Genomic DNA, 6,171 nt, shown 5'->3' with positions numbered 1-6,171 from the left:
TTTCCCCACAATTTTCCTGCCTCAGACTTTCCCCACACTTGCAGTAGCAGTTCCCTATCCCTGCACCACTAGATTGCTCATCCACTGTTATCCTTTCCTGGTAATTGACATAGTAATTGACATGCACGGCCCAGGCTATTCTGTTTCAGGAACTGGTTACTAATTTTTTTCCCTGTCATTTCAGACAGACCCGTTTTAGTGACCGGCTGTTGACAGAATATACCTGTTCATACAATGCCGGTTGTCTCCTGTTTGGGAAGTGTGTCTGAGGCGTTGTTAACGAAAACTGCTTTCCTCAGGTCTACAGTCCCTTCTTCCGGATTTGAATCACTACAGTGGGCTGTGTAAAATGCCCCATAGCGCTTCCTCCAGTGACTGGTTTTTCGCGCCCTTTTCCCCCCAGCGCACAATCTCTCCTCTTTTTAAAAAAATGTTCTATTGGGAGCACTATAACACTATAACAGGATGTCAAATCGGCATCATAGTGCTCCCAATAAAATGTTCAAAAACCCCACAACCCTCTCAGGGAGATCGTGCAGAGGAAAATGGCGGGAAAAGGAGGCAGCAGAGTTTGAAATGGCCACAGCGCTTCAGAGGTGGCTCTTTACCTGAAGGGAAATCCTGTGTGAAACAGCTGTCCTTGTACCGGTTTCCTCCATGAAGGGCCAATTACAGAAACCATGCGGTTTAAAAAAAGTAATGTGAAATCGACCATAGTCACATAGGTATTTTCTGGACCAGAATTAGAAGATGTTCTAATTCAACAGCTGTGCATTTGGCAACAGGCCCATGACTCTCATCTTTAGAGGCATCATAAATATCCTTGTCTTGGGTCTATTCATCTTGCTGCTTGACTTTTGTTTTTTGGTCCAGTATTAACTTCTTGGTTATTTCACTGTAATATGTAACACTGTAACACGTGTCTATCTGTACCCCAAGGGGCGGAAATGCATCAGGTCACTGGAACTGGCCCTTGTGTTCAGGTCACTTGCACGTTGTAACGAGGCTTTCATTGGGCCCTTCTATGTTTTTAACGGTCTTTCTAATAAATACATTTATTTTTGTATAGAATCCGTTGACACCAGATTTTTAATATTGGCCCTTTACCAGGCTTCCTTCTTACCCCTTTTGGACTCAAAACCATAGAGTTTCCCCCCAAAACAGAGTGTCACTGCGCGACCTCCCAGTTTGGGGGTAAGGTTTCCCTGCCAGCCACCTGGCCAGGGGCGAATCAAAGCCCCCAAAAGCAGGGGAACCCCAGCTGGGACCTGAGGTCTGGTAACCCTATTGCCAACCCCCTGAGCAGACCTGGCGGTCCCTCAGAATTACAACTGATCTCTCCAGACTACAGAGAACAGTTCCTCTGGAGAAAAATGGCTGCTTTGGAAGTTGGATCATAGAGTACCCTCCCCTCTCCAAACCCTGCCTTCCTCAGGATCTGTCCCCAAATCTCCAGAATTTGCCAACCCAGAGCTGGCAACCCTGTGTATGAATGGGACTGGGAAAATCTGAACTTTCCAGTTTGTTGTAGTGGTTAAGTGTGCGGACTCTAATCTGGGAGAACAGAGTTTGATTCCCCACTCCTTCACTTGCACCTGCTGGATGACCTTGGGCAAGCCGTAGTTCTGACAAGAGCTGTCCTTGAAAGGGCAGTTTCTGTCAAGAGCTCTCTCAGCCCCGCCTACCTCACAGGGTGTCTGTTGTGGGGAGGGGAAGGGAAAGGAGTTTGTAAGCCGCTCTGAGACTCCTTCGGGTAGTGAAGGGCGGGGTATAAATCCAATCTCTTCTTCTCTTCTTCTTCCCACCCACAGGGAAGCCATCCGGGCATCGCTGCATTCTTCAACAGAGGAGGTTTGGGAAGGATTCGGGGAAAGCCAGGGAGAATCTGGGAGCAGAATGGATGAGCCTTAGTGCTGTGTGGAATGGGGCGGGGGCGGGGACCATGTCCCAACACCATCCAGCCCAGCATCTAAATGATGATGTTAGTGTAGGGTGGTAGCTACAAATCTGAGCTGTGAATGAGACTGTCTCAGACGGAAACCCTTTGGTCAGTTTCCATCCCTGCATACCCTTTTCTCCCCTCCCCGACTGCGTCATTTGAGGAGAGTAACCCTAACCTTGGATGGCCCAGACTGCCCCGATCTCATCAGATCCCTCAAGCCAAGCAGGGTCGACCGTGGCTAGGACTTGCTATGCAGAAGCAGGCAATGGCAGACCACCTCTGGACATCTCTGGGATTCGATGGGCGCTTTCTACCACCAACGGGGCCAACACGTTGCTGCTATCAAAACGGCTCTGCTTCCACAATCGCCTGACTGGTTCCAGTGAGAGGCACTTGGCTAGTTAATAAAGTCGAGCCCCCTCTATAAAATGCTATGTCGAAGTTACTAGCAGGGGATGTTGGTTCTGCATCCCAGGCACCTCCACGAGATATATGCAGAAAACCCCAAAAAGCAACATAAAGGTGACTGGAAACAGGCCCCTGACATTTAAATGCGGGGCGTGAGGAAAGGGTAAAACACATACTGAGGGTGCTGCTGCTCTCCTGCCTTCCCTCTCTTTGTCTTTCTTTGCCTCTCTGCCTTGCAGAATTCCCCTCTCATTCCCCTCCCCCCAGTTTATTAGCATTTCCCCGCCAGGACTATCCCCAGACGCCCTGCAGAGAGGCTATTAGCACCCAGGCTTGCTTGGGGTGGTGGGCTGGCGCTGTATTGAACTGCAGTGTGGTGAGGATGTCACTGGCCTGCTAAATGACTCGGGGTGCCATCCTAGGCAGAGTTGTGGCCTTCTCGGGCCTCTGACTCCCGTGGGCTTAGAAGGGCGTAACTCTGTTGAGGACGTTGCTTGCCGGAGAGCCGGTGGGGGTGACAGCACGAGTTTCCGCTTCTGGAAGCCACTTCCCATGTGCTGCTGGCTGCGGCGGGGGTGGGGGAAGCCGGCCAACCAGGCAGTTCTTTTTTTTTTACTCATCAGACCAGTTAAAACCGCATCCTGCCAGGGCGGTAGTGAGCACCGGATTCTTCTGACCACTTCCGGGGTTCAGCTTGGCCGCCTCTGCTCTTCTCTGAGAAGGTTCCCCTGATCTGAAGTCAAAAGTTGGCCGCTTTACTCTGGACTCAGCAGGGGCTGGCCCTTTAACCCTGGCCACATCATGATGGCTGGGCCTGCCAACTTCCAGGGGGTGGCTGGAGATCTCCTGGGACTTACAACTGATCTCCAGGCAACAGAGATTGGTTCCCCTGGGGGCAATGGCCCCCTTTGGAAGGTTGGACTCTATGGCGTTATTACTCCCATTGAAGTCCCTCCTCTCCCCAAACCCCACCCTCCTCAGGTTCCACCCCCAAAATCTCCAGGTCTTTCCCAACCCGGAGCGGACAACCCTAGGTGAAATGGTTGCCAACTGTGGTTTCGGGAATTCCAGGAGATCTGGAGGCACTGCATGGAGAGTGTGGCATTCAGAGAGGGGAGGGAGCTCAACTGGGATACAATTCCATAGAGTCTGCGCTCCAAAGCTGGAAGGAGGTGGAGGAGGAGGAGATTGGATTAATACCCGCCCTTCACTCGGCGTCTCAGACTGGCTTATAATCTCCTTCCCTTTTTCTCCCCATAACAGACACCCTGCGAGGTAGGTAGAGCTGAGAGAGCTCTGAGAACTGCTCTTGAGAGAACAGCTCTGAGAAAACGGTGACTGGCCCAAGGTCACCCAGCTGGCTGCATGTGGAGGAGTGGGGAATCAACCCCCATTCTCCAGATTAGAGTCTGCCGCTCTTAACCCCAACACCAAACTTGTCACTGTAGTCTGGAGAGAGGTTGTAATTCCAGAACTCCAGGTCCCAGCTGGAAACTGGCAACATTAACAGCAACAGCATGTCTCTGGAGGCTCATGGGTCGCCTGCCTTCCCTATACATGCAGTCAGAGACTGTGAGGCAAAACACTCCGGATCCCTCTCATGAGTTAATGTTAATAGCAAGGGGACTATTCCATCTTGCAGGTGTTGCTAACTGGGTCTCTTGGCCTACACAGTTCTTATCGTCTTCAAGGCCAAAGCTAGGACCCTGGGAATGACCTTGGCAGGAGAACCTGAGGTCCACCAAGGGAGAGGGAGAATCAGGAGTGGTGAGGAAATTTTCCAGAGGTTTCCATCAAGAACTATTCCAATTGGGTCTCATCATCACCTGATGCTACTTGGGCAAAGAATTATAATTGAGCCAAGAACCTCAGGGGAGAAGCTAGCTTGGATTCTGATGGCCTAAAGGCCAGAGCGATGATGGAGGCAGCAGTCAATTCTAAAGGATATCAACCCTGACTGTTCCCTGGAATGCCAGAAACTGATCAGGGCTGTTTTTGGGCAGGAACGCACAGGAACGGAGTGCCGGCTGGTTCCCAAGTTGGCCACACCCAGCAGGAACTCATGAGCATAATAGGCCACACCCAACAGCAGGAAGTCATTAGGACTGGCTACATTAGGGTGTGTGTGGCCTAACATGCAAAGGAGTTCCTGCTACAAAAAAGCCCTGGGTTTTGACAACAAACAAGGTAAACAGAATAAGAAGCAAAAGGTGGATGTGGCTGGATGAGCACACTTCTGGTGACATGGGAATGCGGCCTAATATGCTAATGAGTGGTGCAGTCAGGGGGTGTGGCCTAATATGCTAATGGGTTTCTGCTGCTGGGTGTAGCCTATTATGCTAATGAGTTCCTGCTGGACTTTTTCTACAAAAAAATCCCTGCCGAAGCTGAAGCTCAAATACTTTGGCCACCAAATGAGAAGGGAGCACTCACTGGAGAAGACCCTGGTGCTGGGGAAGATCGAAGGTCAAAGAAGACGGGGACAGCAAAGGATGAGGTGGTTAGACAGTGTTACCGATGCAAGGAACTTGAAATTGAGCAACTTCCGGAGGATGGTGGAAGACAGGAGGGCCTGGCGTGATGTGGTCCATGGGGTCACGAAGAGTCGGGCTCGACTGTGCGACTGAACAACAGCAACAAAATGATTTGCTTACATTGCAATGAACAGCAACACATAGAGAACGCATATGCTGGGACCTTTGACTTTTGCAATTAAGGCTGGTGCCATCTGATGCAGCTCTCTGAAAAGCGTTAGGTAGTTCAGCTGGTGTTTCTTATTTTCTTACTGCTTGATTTTTAGAGATTAGTGTTGCCTGCATATTATATCTATTTTGAAACATATTAAACAAACCTTAAATAATTTTTTTTTAAAGTTGTGTCTGCTTGTGGACATCAGCCCTGGGAACCCACGGGGTCTGGCGTTGGATTCCTCGAGAGACAGCCCCAAATACAGTCTCTGAAAGGGACCCAGCTTGGATTCCACGCTACACCAGCCCTTCCCCCCTCCCCCAATATTAATTCCAATCACACCGCAGAATGTTATCTCGAGAGCGGCGGCGACGTGTCTCTTCATTCTCGAATGGCTCTTGAATTTACAATCAGACGGCAATTTGATTCGAGCCAACACACTGGAATTGAAACTCTATTCCCAACACTCGGAAATAAATTCTGGTGAAACGGGGGGTGGGGGAGCAGCTTGCGTCCAAGTAAATGCATTTGGACCAGGGGTGCCAATCAGCCGAGACCCGAGTCCTCCATTGTGAATCAGGCCTGACGGTTACCAACCGTGTGCCTTTCTATGCCTTAATTCAAGGTATCCACTGACATTCCGTCATACAAATCTTTGCTCTCCTTGACAATTCATTTCCCCTGGACTCCTTCCTGTGATTGCCTTCCTGGCAATGGCAATATAGTAGACCGGGTGGAGGAAATGAATCACCCGTTAAGGTGCCTATTTCAGCACTACTGGGGTGCCCTTGGAGCAAGGATTCCTTTGTGCATTGAGAAGGGGGGCGGGGAGTCAGGAAGGCAATTTGGGAATGTGGGTATTCAACATCTGCTCTTGCCAAAGCTGCACCCAGGTCTGCGGCGGAACCTATTTTGTGGCTCTATTGTAAGGTAAAGGTAAAGGCTTCCCTTGCTCGAAAGCCAGTCGAATCTGACTCTAGGGTTGCGGTGCTCATCTCCGTTTCAAAGCCGAAGAGCCAGCGCTGTCCGAAGACGTTTCCGTGGTCATGTGGCCGGCATGACTAAACACCAAGGTGCACGGAACGCTGTTACCTTCCCACTGTAGTGGTACCTATTTATCTACTTGCAATTTC

The sequence above is a fragment of the Gekko japonicus genome, unplaced genomic scaffold, assembly GCF_001447785.1.
Source record: "Gekko japonicus isolate JY-2015 unplaced genomic scaffold, Gekko_japonicus_V1.1 scaffold1416, whole genome shotgun sequence".
Classification (NCBI taxonomy): Eukaryota; Metazoa; Chordata; class Lepidosauria; order Squamata; family Gekkonidae; genus Gekko; species Gekko japonicus.
This window is presented reverse-complemented; position numbering follows the sequence as displayed.